The following is a 16,229-nucleotide window of genomic DNA, read 5'->3' as shown; positions in this document are numbered from 1 at the left end:
TGTAGCTAGATGTCTTCGCTCAATTGCATCTTTCCTCGTAGGAACCTAGCGACGTGTGGAAGAGGGTACTGCTAGAGTGAGCAGCCTACACTGACTCAACAAGAAAGTGCTCCGTGCATAGTCTTGCTCTCAGTGGGTATGTCGCGCGTAGTGTCTTTAAGACCAACGAGTAGCTCTGATTCTAGTGCTGCGACGGACCAGTACTGTTTGTCCCTTGTCCCGGAAGCGAAACCTCGTATTTTTGTCTGCCCTAAGGCAACTGTCTTCCAGCCTGTTGGAAGAGATGCTCTTGGAATGTTACGTATGGAGAGATCTGGGCCACGAAGTGCTGAAGTCTCAGGGCTTGAGCTACTGGAAGACGGTTGCTAATACTACTTTATTTAATATCAGTTTTATGGATTTACAATTTTTATCCAAATTTTGAAAGGTTTTGTTGTATTTGCGACAAACTCTAACCGGGAAGTGCCTGAGTTTATATTCTTTACTGTTTATGTTATATATGGTTGTAAGTTTTTTGAGAGTTCTTCAAATATTTCGGTTGCCAATTAGGTGCTCTGGAAATATCGTGATGTCCTTAGGTTAGTTAGGTTTAGGTAGTTCTAAGTTCTAGGGGACTGATGACCACAGCAGTTGTCCCATAGTGCTCAGAGCCATTTGAACCATTTTTGAAATTTCGTAAAATTGCAGCATCTCACCAGGCGATCTGCACGTCAGGAATATTGTGGGAATAGACTAGCTGCTTTTTTCTTAGAACTGTTGAACTAGTCTGCGTGGGATTAGCCGAGCGGTCCAGGGCGCTGCAGTCATGGACTGTGCGGCTAGTCCCGGCGGAGGATCGAGTCCTCCCTCGGGTATGGGTGTGTGTGCTTGTCCTTAGGATAATTTAGGTTAGGGACTGATGACCTTATCAGTTAAGTCCTATAAGATTTCACACTCATATGAACATTTGTTGTGCAAGTCTTTCTGTTTCTTCTCCGTTGTGCGTAAGGATGACGGCAGAAAATTAGTGTAAATTGGAATGTCGGAAAAACTTCGCAAGGCCAAGTCTCATAACACATCTCTATGTCGACAGTGAAATATTATTGCGTCAATCTCAGGAAATGCACTACTGGCCATTAAAATTGCTACACCATGAGGAAATGCCGATGCTAAACTGGTATTCGCTGAACAAATATATGACACGTGATTACACTTTCACGCTATTTGGATGCATAGATCCTGAGAAATCAGTACCCAGAACAACCATCCCCGGCCTTAATAACGGCCTTGATACGCCTGGGTATTGAGTCAAACAGAGCTTGAATAGCGTGTACAGGTACAGCTGCCCATGCAGCTTCAATACGATACCACCGTTCTTCAAGAGTAGAGACTAGTGTATTGTGACGAGACAGTTGCTCGGCCACGATTCATCAGACGTTTTCACTTGGTGAGAGATCTGGAGAATGTGCTGGTTAGGGCAGCAGTCGAACATTTTCTATATCCAGAAAGGTCCGTACAGGATCTGCAACATGCGGTCGTGCATTATCCTACTGATATGTAGGGTTGTGCAGGGATCGAATGAAGGGTAGAGCCACGGGTCGTAACACATCTGAAATGTAACGTCCACTCTTCAAATTGTCATCAATACGAACAGGAAGTGACCGAGACGTATAACCAGTGGCACCCCATACCATAACGGCGGGTGATACGCCAATATGGTGATAACGAATACACGTTTCCAATGTGCGTTCACCGCGATGTCGCCAAACACGGCTGTGACCATCATGCTGCTGTAAACAGAACCTGGACTCATCCGAAAAAATGACGTTTTGCCATTTGTGCACCCAGGTTCGTCGTTGAGTAGAACATCGAGGCGCTCCTGTCTATGATGCAGCGTCACGGTTACCCGCAGCCATGGTCTCCGAGCTGACAGTCCATGCTGCTGCAAACGTCATCGAACTGTTCGTGCAGATGGTTGTTCTCTTGCGAACGTCCCCATCTGTTGCCTCGGGGATCGACTCGTGGCTGCACGATCCGTTTTTGCCATGCGGATAAGATGCCTGTCATCTCGACTGCTAGTGATACAAGGCAGTTGGGATCCAGCACGGCGTTCCGTATTACCCTCCTGAACCCACCGATGCCATATCCTGCTAACAGTCATTGGATCTCGATCAACACGAGCAGCAATGTCGCGATACGATAAACCGCAATCGCGTTAGGCTACAATCCGACCTTTATCAAAGTCGGAAACGTGATGGTACACATTTCTCCTGCTTACACGAGGCATCACAACAACGTTTCACTAAGAAACGCTGGTTTACTGTTGTTTGTGTATGAGAAATCGGTAGGAAACCTTCCTCATGTCAGCACGTTGTAGGTGTCGCCACGGGTAACAACCTTGTGTGAATGCCCTGAAAATCTAATCATTTGCATATCACAACAACGTCTTCTTATAAGTTAAATTTCGCGTCTGTAGCACGTCATCTTCGTGGTGTGGCAATTTTAATGGCCAGTAGTGTGTTTCTTGTGTAAGAAATGTAGATAAATCAACTGGCGAGAATAGATTTCGAGGAGCCTGCGGTAGTTTTCCTGTTGTTGAAGTGCAGCCATTGTGATATTTTTTTTTTTTTTTTTTACAGAGAGAAGCTAACTTAACCACTGAGACGTAAAAGAGTTGGCTTCAGTGCAATTAAATATAAGTAAAGGCTACGAAAGATTAAATAAATAAAAGTTCGTGAAATGTGAACTGTTTTTCATTCGCAACTATCTTTACTGGACTGTGAAAGTGCTCACATGTACACGCATGACCCCCGTAATGAAAGAGCGCCGGATCGAGCCCGCACACGGCCCTGGTCTCCTTTCAACGCAACTTTTTTTAATTTTATCAGTAACTTTCCCCTAGTCTGACGCCAGCATTTAAGAATCATGGGAGTGTACTCCTGCGCCTACCACGCAGTCACGTCTTGTCTATAGGGAAGCTGTAAAAATACAGGACGTTTCGAAGAGCGACGTAGTCTGGCAACAACAGCGGAGCGAAACACGAGACAGCTGCAGCGATCGAGCTCAGTCGTCTTTCACATTATGGTCACTATGAAAATTCAAGTAATGTAGAAATACCTTCAAAACCTGCTAGTTAGGCTCTGTCCAGCTCTAAGACACTTTGGCATTCAAGAGGCACACAGATTTTTAGTATTACGCATTGCATATAGCCGAAGTTTATTTCTTTGTCAGTAGTAAGTAAATATACAAACATTAAAAGTGGTGACTGCGAGAGGAGTCCAGTTTTGAGCGAATTTTGTGCCTAATATGAAATATATATATATTGTTTAACCTATGTTGTGTAACATTGTAGCAAGCTTTGCTGTGGGGCTGGATGTCATTATGAGAGCTGACGAGACTGCTCCATTACAGATGAATATCATGAGATGTCAATATGTCGTACAGGCAAGTACATATAGTGTTCATCCACTGCAGTTCAACGATACCAGTCTCCTCGTACTAAAATGGAGAATTTTGTTTTTCGTCAATGTAGTGAATGCAGTAACTAGCGACATAGTGCGTTTTAATGTATGAATTTAAGGTGCATACACTATTGTCTGTACTGTTAAGTTGAATTTAGGTTATACACTCCTGGAAATTGAAATAAGAACACCGTGAATTCATTGTCCCAGGAAGGGGAAACTTTATTGACACATTCCTGGGGATCAGATACATCACATGATCACACTGACAGAACCACAGGCACATAGACACAGGCAACAGAGCATCATGCACAATGTCGGCACTAGTACAGTGTATATCCACCTTTCGCAGCAAAGCAGGCTGCTATTCTCCCATGGAGACGAACGTAGAGATGCTGGATGTAGTCCTGTGGAACGGCTTGCCATGCCATTTCCACCTGGCGCCTCAGTTGGACCAGCGTTCGTGCTGGACGTGCAGACTGCGTGAGACGACGCTTCATCCAGTCCCAAACATTCTCAATGGGGGACAGATCCGGAGATCTTGCTGGCCAGAGTAGTTGACTTACACCTTCTAGAGCACGTTGGGTGGCACGTGATACATGCGGACGTGCATTGTCCTGTTGGAACAGCAAGTTCCCTTGCCGGTCTAGGAATGGTAGAACGATGGGTTCGATGACGGTTTGGATTTACCGTGCACTATTCAGTGTCCCCTCGACGATCACCAGAGGTGTACGGCCAGTGTAGGAGATCGCTCCCCACACCATGATGCCGGGTGTTGGCCTTGTGTGCCTCGGTCGTATGCCGCCCTGATTGTGGCGCTCACCTGCACGGCGCCAAACACGCATACGACCATCATTGGCACCAAGGCAGAAGCGACTCTCATCGCTGAAGACGACACGTCTCCATTCGTCCCTCCATTCACGCCTGTCGCGTCACCACTGGAGGCGGGCTGCACGATGTTGGGGCGTGAGCGGAAGACGACCTAACGGTGTGCGGGACCGTAGCCCAGCTTCATGGAGACGGTTGCGAATGGTCCTCGCCGATACCCCAGGAGCAACAGTGTCCCTAATTTGCTGGGAAGTGGTGGTGCGGTCCCTTACGGCACTGCGTAGGATCCTACGGTCTTTGCGTGCATCCGTGCGTCGCTGCGGTCCGGTCCCAGGTCGACGGGCACGTGCACCTTCCGCCGACCACTGGCGACAACATCGATGTACTGTCGAGACCTCACGCCCGACGTGTTGAGCAATTCGGCGGTACGTCCACCCGGCCTCCCGCATGCCCACTATACGCCCTCGCTCAAAGTCCGTCAACTGCCCATAAGGTTCACGTTCACGCTGTCGCGGCATGCTACCAGTGTTAAAGACTGCAATGGAGCTCCGTATGCCACGGCAAACTGGCTGACACTGACGGCGGCGGTGCACAAATGCTGCGCAGCTAGCGCCATTCGACGGCCAACACCGCGGTTCCTGGTGTGTCCGCTGTGCCGTGCGTGTGATCATTGCTTGTACAGCCCTCTCGCAGTGTCCGGAGCAAGTATGGTGGGTCTGACACACAGGTGTCAATGTGTTCTTTTTTCCATTTCCAGGAGTGTAGTTTAGACTGGTTCACAGTACAGAAAAAACTCAAGGTGAATAATAAGGTTGTTGGGAACAGAGGCAACAGCTTCGCCGCAGGCAGTCATGGATCCATTAACGGATATGTCAAGGTAGTTATAAAATTTTGCCTGACTATTACTGATTTTCAAAAATGGTTCAAATGGCTCTGAGCACTATGGGACTTAACATCTGTGGTCATCAGTCCCCTAGAAATTAGAATGCTTAAACCTAATTAACCTAAGGACATCATACACATCAATGCACGAGGCAGGATTCGAACCTGCGACCGTAGCAGTCGCGTGGTTCCGGACTGAGCGCCTAGAACCGCGAGACCTCCGCAGCCTGCATTACTGATATTAGTATACGAACTAAGCGAATCCGAAATAAACAACAAGATAGAAAACGTTGTAACTGAGCAAGGTTTAGAGGTGATTACTGTGTGTGATTCTGATATAGCTACAAGACAAGACCAAAGGTCGAATGAAATAATGCAATTGCGTCACGCGCAGGAACTATTTTCGAACGAACTGACCTAGATTTCACAGCAGACTGAAGACATAAGCAAGCGCCAGAATACTGTGATATCTGCAACAGATCAGTTAAATATGGCTACAAACAGTTTGTCATTAGTATATGAGAAACTCATTCCTGAGAAATTTAACGGACATAGGTAGTGTTTTTCGAATAAACTCGAAGAGAAAGCTCGATTGAAAGAAGGTCAAGTTTCCGCCTATGTGCAACAAAGCATCCAGAAAATTGTTTCTAACCCGTCGACCGAGAACTTGCTTCAGCTGAAGAATGCGACAGTATTACCCCAAGTTAAGGAGCGGATACTTCAGACATCGTTCAGTGGAAGAAACAATACGTCAGCCTGCAAGTTTTCTAGAAAAATGTAAGAAGTCCGAGGGGCAATACGGAATACGAAACCAGAGGTGCGAGGCTAGCACATATCACAGGTCTCGAGCCATGTACCATATCGAAGCAACCTGCGGGCGTATCAGTAATTTTATGCTATTCTGACCCTGCGATCGATGTGTTTTCACCTGCTAATTCATACATTTCAATGCTGATGGAAGAGAAGAGGAAGCACAGACCATTTCAGTTGTCATATATGATCAACTGGACTGGGAACCAATGGCGCTCGTTTCTTCACAACTGTAGACGATGGACTGTCATCTGATGGCCGTCCTCGTCTTCTTACCAAAATGTCTCCTGCTTTTAGTAGTCCATGAGCTACATCAGACCGAAAAATCAACAGAGACATGTGTTTGGTAATTCCTCTTTGTCTGCAATGTCGGCGGTTTAGGAGCCACGCATTCACAACACACATGTCAAGGAGGTGGAATACGATCCTTAGATAAAATCTTTTCACACCAATATTACTCCTTTACAAAGCAACCAGCATGTCGTGCAGATCAACTGCTCCTATCGAACGGTTATATTCTCTAACAATGTCTGGCCTTGGAACATCAATACATTTTCGTTCTCCCACTGACCACCGTTTCACTGGTTCTACTGGACTTACTCCTTTGTATTATGATGCAAAAACGACAGACTTGTTTTCATACCACTTTAACGCTATGATGTTTCTTTCTGTTTCAGTTCGGTAATCGTATGATCCTCGTCCCTGGTTTTTCAGCTCACTGTCTGCTTTTAGATTGCAGCCTTGACGTCTTGTGGGTCTAATAGTTTCAACAGACAGAATGCCATAGTTTTTCAGGGCAGAAATAAGATTGTAAGAGGTGAACAAATTGTCTGTAAACACTTTAAAATTTTTATATTTTGGTAGTCCTCACAATATCACCCCTTATACCAAGACCAGTATAATTATGTACAGTTCCTTTCCTTCGGTATATTTCAAAATCGTAAACAATTGGTTTGCTTTTTACATACTGTTTCAGGGATGAATGACCTTCGAAAGGAATGATTAAATCATCCACTGAATGATATTCCTCAGGTTCAATCATTGAAACACCTTGTTTGATTTTGTCAACAAATGGTCTCACCTTGAGCAGTTTGTCATGATCAGGGTCCTCTCTTTGTTTCATTTTAGTGTTGTCATTCACATGTAAATAATTTCTTAGCTTATCAAACCTATTTCTAGGCATTGAGTCAGCTATTGGAGAAAATCTTGTAGCTTCTGCCCCGTACATTCTGTAACTATGCGTTTTCACAACACCTGCTAGGATGTTTATCCCTATATACTTTTCTATTTCACGAAAATTTGTATCTAAAGATGCACCTGTTTTCTGTGTGCAGCATAGATTAGATTGCTTGACTAGGTTCTGGATAATGTCATCACTACACATTGTTCTGAAATACTGCAAAGGTGACAGTTCATCTCCTGGAGGGTCAGAAAAACTGCATTACATGATGTGTCCACTTCTTCAATGTCCTTCATTCTCCCCCGAACATCCCAGTGTGTATCACACTGCATTTTCTGAGCTGAATGACTTGGTGCAAGGTTTGGCTCAGCAAGTAATCTTGAAGCTAAGGGAGCATCATCTTCATCATTGGCTTGAGTGTCCAGAATTCCATCCATATCAAGGTCCATTCCTTGAAGAAACTGTATATCCAGTGTAGTAGGGTCCTGCTGCCGAGCATTTTCAATCTCTTCCTCCACATCAGACGTATCAAGGTCAAAATCAGATAAATCAACTTCGAGAAGCAGCAATATTTCTTCTGATGATGATGATTTATGATTGCGAATCATCTGGTAAACAAGCCAGGAATTTTTTTACTAAAGCAGCAAATAAACTGGTAAATTATATCATTAAAAATTTTAACATGTTAATATTAGTTAGTATAATAAAGCTTCAAAAGAAACTTGAAAATATTAGAGTTACACACTATGGTAAACTTTAGTCGAAGTTATTGCATGTACTACAGTTGGTAACATAACAAATGCCCAATGATGCCAAATGGAATCACACATGTTTGTGGCTTCCAAGCAGAAAATTACCGTAACTAGCATTGTTTACTAGTTAATTTCCACTATCAACAATAATTTATTAGTGCAACTTGGATATTAGTTTGCTTCCTTTACCTTGATATAATATTTTGAAAGTCCAGCTGGGTGCACTGTACCGTAGACGCCATGCCACAATACTTTTGTCAACGCATTGTAGCCTGGTGCTTTCTGTTTTAGCGAATTCGCGGTAGCCAGCCTAAGGACAATGAACTTTAGAACGCCCTGTACACTTGTTTATAATCTTTGGACAAACAGTTTGGCCTTGGGAAAAAGTTAAATATGATGACGCCATATGGGATCAGTGGGCTGGAGTTCGATCTATCGCGCTTAAGAGGAGCGGTCGAAGAGTTTTTCAGGGGCTGTATGCAGAAGCTGAATTTTTTCGGGTATAATGATGGTGTAGAACTAAACGAGAATCTCTGTGTAGATACAAATAAATGTGAAGGTCATTATCCAACATACCGATCTCTGTATTAAAAGCAAATATTAAAGGACATCCTGGTACTGTGGTTTTGGACGCTGGTGCTTCGGTAAATGCGATCTCCCCCAATCTCTTTGAAAGGTTGTCTTAAGGAAAGGAGTTGTCTACTTCCACTGCAGACAACTGTATGTTAGTTGATGGTTGGAGCTGTCGGCACTCGGTCGCAGACTATGAAGATACGAATGATGCTTACACTAAGACTGCGAAATGTAGCTACTGCCGCGCGGGATTAGCCGAGCGGTCTGAGGCGCTGCAGTCATGGACTGTTCTGCTAATCCCAGCGGAGGTTCGAGTCCTCCCTCGGGCATGGGTTTGTGTGTTTGTCCTTAGGATAATTTAGGTTAAGTAGTGTGTAAGCTTAGGGTCTGATTACCTTAGCAGTTAAGTCCCATAAGAATGCACACACATTTGAACATTTGTAGCTATTCAGTGCACGTTGTTACTAATTAATAAATTGATGTCGACTGCATCTTAGGATGGGAGAGTATATACGATAAGGGCTGAAGAATCGATTTCTCTGTTAGAAAGTTTATAATTAAGTTATAGGGTGCCGAAGTCCAACTAGACCCGTTGAGAAAAGAAAGTAACAATGAACGATACTGCAAAGTGTCATGCATAAAATTGGATAATGACCATAACCGAAGGTCTTCCAACGAAGTGGAACAAAAGGTGAAGATAGGCAGTTTGAATGATCACGTCCATGACAAATCAGAAGAAATCTACAAAATCTTACAAAAGATAAGAAGAATGAGTGAGCAAAGTTGATTAATGATTATTATTAACTCTTTGAGGAAAGGCCACGACTCATTAAAGGATGCAATTGTCACCTCGAAGTTTCCCATACCAAACCTTCAGCCATAACTTTTATCCCATATCGTGGAAGCTCAAATCGGCAACAGAAAATGAAATTGATTGCACGATTTCGGGGGATTTGATCGAACCCTTGACCAGCCCCTATGGTATACCACTCGTAGTGGCAACGATGGAAAAGTTCGCCTAGAACTGCGATCGCCAAGTCATGAACAAGATTATTGTACCGGTACACACATATTCGGACAACATAAATCAGTTGTCTCAAAACTTTTACGGCGCGCAGTACCTAACCAGTATTGAAATACCTGCCTTGTACTGGCAACTAAGTTTTGATCAAACTTCAGAGAAGTATAGAGCATTCGTCTATACAGGGAGAAGCTGTCACTTGTGAGTCCTTCCGTTCGGCATTAAAAGCGCATGCTGGAAAATTTATACAGACCTTGGGCTATGTACTAGGGCCTGCTTGTGAAGTCAGCTGACTTCATTTGCTGATGACTTGTTGATAGCCACATTGACCTAGCAGGAAAATATAGAATTATTACCTTGTGTACAGGAAGCTTTTAGGGAGATCAAAGTAACAGTTAAGTTGCCAAAATCGCATTTTCTGTTGAAGAAGATCAAGTCCCTAGGTCACTAAATTGATTCCTAAGGCATTTTACCGGATTCGAAAAAGATACATGCAAGTGAGAACTTTCTGGTGCCCGGGGCTAAGACACAGCTCAAAAGGGTTCTCGATTTCGATACGTTTTTCCGCCGTTTGTTCAGGATCATTCGTTGAATGCCGAAGAATTTTTGAATCTTCTGCTTAAAAACGTAGCATGGCAGTGTATAAATAAATGTCAACAAGAATTCAATGATGTAATCAGAGCATTAGTGAATTCGTGCTCATAATATCGTCTGGAAATATCATTGGACTTTGGTTAGCTGATGGATGCATCTTCTGTCGGGCTGAATGCGTGTCTATTTCAAATAAGAGGAATTGAAGGAATACTGACATTTTGCCCTGTAGTACTCACCAGTAGGACCTTGTGCCCATGTGAGCGATCTTATGAGACTACAGAGCAAGAAGCACTGGTTGTTGTTTTGAGCTTTCCGCAAATTTAACTGTTATCTCTACAGATCACCTACAGCTGTGTAATGTGATCACCAAACTTTAACATTTTTTAACTTGTAAGATGTAAGGTTCAAGACTTTCAAGATGGATATTGACGTTACAGATGTATAATTTTAAGATTTAATATATTAGTGGAAAATAGAATTTAGATGCGAATGCCCTATTTAGATTTCCAGAAGTGCTCAATCACGAAATAGCTGTAGAAGAACAAACAAAGGATTTTATTACTCTGCTAATTCAACATCAGTTGAATCGAAGATATTACTTGGAATTATTCTGTGGTATGGCTGGATTGCAAGAAAAAGATGATGACTGGTCGAAGTTAGGCAATGACAGCAGTGGTGACACGTCTTAGAAAATTTCTGCAAAATAGTAGATTAAGCCCGTTCATGCGAGGAGTGAAAATGCGAAGAAATGCTGTTTTTACATTCTTAGTGACTGTGGAAGGAGGCTTATACGGTAAACACATCACGCATGATGCCATTTTGGGGTTAATGAGAGCACACCAAGTTAAGAGCCTACTGCTACTTCCAAGAACTCATGCACAAGGTGCTGGAAGAGTTTTACTATTGTCAGTTATGTCAAAACATGAAGCCACACAACCGTGACAGTAAGGATACATTGCATTCACTAGTACCGGACAAGTTTCTAGCCGTCCTTTGTGTGGATCTTTGTGGCCCATTGCCTGCACCGGAGGTGGCTGTAAGTGCCGGGTGATCAATAAGTCAGTATGAATTTGAAAACTTCATAAACCACGGAATAACGCAGATAGGTAAAAATTGACACACATGCTTGGAATGCCAAAGGGTTTAATTAGAACAAAAAAAACAATGTTCACAAAATGTCCGACAGATGGCACTGGACAGCAAAACGTCAGTACTGATGGGTGAGCGGTACGCCGACATGTTACAGAATCACATCATCCCCAGCCAGGCTGATAAAACACCTGCTGGAACGTACGATGTTTATGCAGGATGGCGCTCCACCCCATATTGCTAGACGCGTGAAAGATCTCTTGCGCGTGTCGTTTGGTGATGATCGTGTGCTCAGCCGCCACTTTCGTCATGCTTGACCCTCCAGGTCCCCAGACCTTAGTCCGTGCGATTATTGGCTTTGGGGTTACCTGAAGTTGCAAGTGTATCGTGATCGACCAACATCTCTAAGGATGCTGAAAGGCAACATCTAACGCCAATGCCTCACCATAACTCCGGACTTGCTTTACAGTGCTGTTCACAACATTATTCCTCGACTACAGCTATTGTCGAGGAATGATGGTGGACATATTGAGCATTTCCTGTAAAAAACATCACATTTGCTTTGTCTCAATTTGTTATGCTAATTATTGCTATTCTGATCAGATGAAGCGCCATCTGTCGTACACATTTTTAACTTTTGTATTTTTTTGGTTCTAGTAAAACCCCATGTCATTCCCAGCATGTTTGTCAATTTGTGCCTCGCTATCTACATTATTCAGTGATTTATTCGGGTTTCAAATGTGCTTTCTTTAATGCCTTCACGTAAAAGTGTACTAATTAAGCAAATAGTGAACCAATTCTAAATCGACTACTTGACTACTTCGTGTAGCGTGTTGGCAAGCCAAATGCAGTACTGTCGGGTTCTGTTTCCAGTTTTATCTCTTTTGCTTATAGAAATGCATTAAACAGAATGTGTATTAAACAAATGCACACCTCAAGGTAGCATCCCGAAAGGAGTCCAGTGGGATGGATTTTGAGAGAGCTAAACAGATTTATGCACACCTAAGGCCGTGCCCAACGAACTGCATGCATTGACTACGTGGGGAAATTTAAGATATCACGAGCAATTTTCCCAGTACTACCACAAATTTCACAGCATCATTATTGATGTTTCGTCAAGAAGAGCGGAATAAGAGGGTAGATAAAATCCCCAATCTACCGAGACTGAATCCTCATAGGGCAGGAAAAGGTTAGAAACGCCCCGGTTAATCTCACAGAGAAGGCCAGAGTACTTAAACGTGCATATGATCGAAGTATTAGATTAGTTTTGGAGGGCAGCGTGGAGGGTAAAAATCGTAGAGAGAGACCAAGAGATGAATACACTAAGTAGGTTCAGAAGGATGTAGGTTGCAGTAGGTACTGGGAGATGAAGCGGCTTGCACAGGATAGAGTAGCATGGAGAGCTGCATCAAACCAGTCTCAGGACTGAAGACCACAACAACAACGACAACAACAACAACAACAACAACAACAACAGCAACAACAACATGATCGAAGAAGATTGCGGAAGCTAGGTTTTAATATCAGAGAACACGTACTCTTGAAAACATACCGTAAGTCTTAGCTGTTAACTAAGGAAAACAAAAAATTGCAACTTCTTTATATTGAGCAACTTACGATTTTGAGAATCGTGTATAACTTGGTTATCTGGGAACAAACCGAATGAAAAGGCTTTATCCACATCAAGACTGAAAAATACTTCTCTTAATATAACCTAGACTTATCCGTAAACTAATACGTAAGTAGATGAGATAATGATTAATGAAAGCTTAATGATTTTGTATATAGTAAGGTATAATGATTTTCTATCTAAGACAGTAGCATAAGTTAATGAATGTTTCGTTCACAGAGCTCAGCAACAAGGATGGTATAAATATTGTTATCTTATATTTGTAATGATATATTATAATGTCCAATATGTACCTGTGGTCTAGGGGCAGCGTCTTTGATAAGTAGTCAGAACGTATAAGATCCTAGGTTCGAAACCCATCACCGCTCATATTATGAGTAATAATCAGCATTGGTGGCCGAAGACTGTTGTTGCAACGGCCTTGTCAAAGAGGTTCACGGCACCGTCCTGTCCTTGTAGTGGGAAACTGTCCCAAGAGGCGGAAGAATCAGCAATGATCTACGGTGTGAGGATGTAGAAGGCAGTGGAAACCACTGCATTAAAGACACATAACGTGTATACACAGGACATATGGCCCGTAACTGAAGAAGCATCTTGACGATCTCCCCATTGGGAAAAGATTCCCGAATAGTCCCCCATTTGGATGTCTCGAAGGTGAACATGAGAAAAAGATTGAATAAGCAACGAAAGGATAGCCGTCTACGAATCGGGGGGATGAACGTCACAACCTTGAACGTTCAAGGGAAGCTTGAAAATCTGAAAATGGAAATCCAAAGCCTCAATCTACATATAGTTGGCCCAGTGAAGTGAAATAGAAAGAAGACAAGGATTTCTGGCCAGCTGAGTAAAGGTAATATCAACAGTAGTAGCAAATGGTATGAATAAGAAGTTAGGGCAGACGGTGTGTTACCGTGAATAGTTCAGTGATGGGGTTGTTCTTATCAGAATCGGCAACAAACCAACATCGACAACGAAAGTTCAAATGTTTCAAATGGCTCTGAGCACTATGCGACTTAACTTCTGAGGTCATCAGTCCCATAGAACTTAGATCTACTTAAACCTAACTAACCTAAGGACATCACACACATCCATGCCCGAGGCAGGATTCGAACCTGCGACCGTAGCGGTTGCGCGGTTCCAGACTGTAGCGCCTAGAACCGCTCGACCACCGCGGCCGGAAATAGTTCAGGTATACATGCCGATGACGCAAGCTGACGATGAAGATACAAAGAAAAGATATGAGTCTATTGAAAGGGTAATACAGTACGTAAAGGGAAATGAAATTCTAATAGTCATGGGGGACTGGAATGCAGTTGTAGGGGAAGGAGGAAAAGAAAGGATATGAGACTACTGAAAGGGTAATACAGTACGTAAAGGGAAATGAAATTGTAATAGTCATGGGGGACTGGGATGCAGTTGTAGGGGAAGGAGTAGAAGAAAATGGTAGAGGCGAATATGGGCTTGGTACTAGGAATGAGAGATGAGAAAGACTAATTGATTTCTGTAATAAATTTCAACTAGTAATAGCGAACACTCTGCTCAAAAATTATAACAGGAGGAGGCATACTCGGAAAAAGCCGTGTGATATGGGAAAATTTCAGTTAGATAGCATCATTATCAGACAGAGATTCCAAAATCAGATACTTGATTGTAAGGCGTACCCAGCAGCAGATATACATGCAGATCGCAATGTAGTTGTGATGAAGAGCAAATTAGTCAGGAAGAATCAATAAGCAAAGAAGTAGTATACAGTAGTACTAAGGAATCACAAGGTACAGTTAATGTTCTCTAAAGCTGTAGATATATTAATAAGGAATAGTTAACCAGGCAGTACAATCGAAGATGAATCGACATCTCTTAAAAGGGCAATCGCATAGGTGGAAAGAAAAACATAGTACAAAGAAGGTAACTGCGAAGAAACCATGTTTAACAGAACAAATACTTCAGCTGATTAATGAAAGAAGGAAGCACAAAAATGTTCAGGGAAATTCAGGAATACATAAATACAAGTCGCTGAGGAATGAAATAAATAGTATATTGAAGCCAAAACGAAATGGCTGCTTGAAAAATGTTAAGAAACAGGAAAGAAATTACTGTCGCAAGAACTGACTCAGCATATAGGAAAGTCTAAACAACTTTTAGTGAAATAAAAAGCAAGGGTGTTAACATTAAGAGTGTAACAGGAATCCCACTGTTAAATACAGAGGAGAGAGCGGATGGGTGGAAAGAGTACATTGAAGGCCTCTAAGAGGGGACAGTGCTGTCTGTTGTGATAGAAGGAGAAACAGGAATCGTTTTGGAAGAGATAGGGGATTCAGAATTAGAATCAGAATTTAAGAGAGCTTTGCAGGAATGAAGATCAAATAAGGAAGAAGGGATACATGACATTCCATCAGAATTTCTAAAATCATTGGGGGAAGTGGCCACAAAAAACTATTCACGCTGGTGTGTAGAATGTATCAGTCTGGCGACATATCATACCACTTTCGGAAAAATATCATCCACACAAGTAAGAAGACTGTAAGAGGAGGCAAGTGCTATAATTATCTCACAATCAGTTAAACAGCTCATGCATCCACGTTGCTGACAAGGATAATACACTGGAGAATGGAAAAGAAAATTGAGTATGTGGTAGATGACAATTAGTTTGGCTTTAGGAAAGGCAAAGGCATCATTCTGATGTTGCGGTTGACTATGGAAACAGGAGATAAGATAGATCAAGACATGGTAAAAGCTTTCGAGAATGTAAAATGGTGCAAGATGTTCAAAATTCTGAGAAAAATAGGGGTACACCACAGGGAGAGACGGGTAATATACAACACTTAGCCAAGAGGGAAAAATAAGAATGGACTACCAAAATCGAAGTGCTAGGATTAAAAAGGGTGTCAGACAGGGATGTCGTCTTTCGCCCCTACTGTTCAGTCTATACATGGAAGAAGCAATGATGGCTGTAAAAAAGAGTTGAGGAATGTAATAAATATTTAAGGTGAAATGATATCAATGACACGATTCGCTGATGATATTGCTATCCTGATTGAAAGTGAAGAAGAATTACATGATCTGCTGTTCAGAATGAACAAGCTAATGAGCACAGAATATGGATTGACAATAAAGCTAAGAAAGATGAAAGTAATAAGAAGTAGTAGAAACGAGAACAGCATGAAACTTCCAGAATGAGATTTTCACTCTGCAGCGGATTGTGCGCTGAGTTTGGAAGGTAGGAGACGAGATACTGGCAGAAGTAAAGCTGTGAGTACCGGGCGTGAGTCGTGCTTCGGTAGCTCAGATGGTAGAGCACTTGCCCGCGAAAGGCAAAGGTCCCGAGTTCGAGTCTCGTTCGGGCACACAGTTTTAATCTGCCAGGATGTTTCAGCACGAAACTTAACACTAGGATTGATGCTCTTGAAATAAATAAAGTCTAGGAATTCTA

Source organism: Schistocerca gregaria, chromosome 7 (genome assembly GCF_023897955.1).
Source record: "Schistocerca gregaria isolate iqSchGreg1 chromosome 7, iqSchGreg1.2, whole genome shotgun sequence".
Classification (NCBI taxonomy): Eukaryota; Metazoa; Arthropoda; class Insecta; order Orthoptera; family Acrididae; genus Schistocerca; species Schistocerca gregaria.
The sequence above is the reverse complement of the archived record's forward strand: the minus strand, read 5'-3'. Positions refer to the sequence as shown.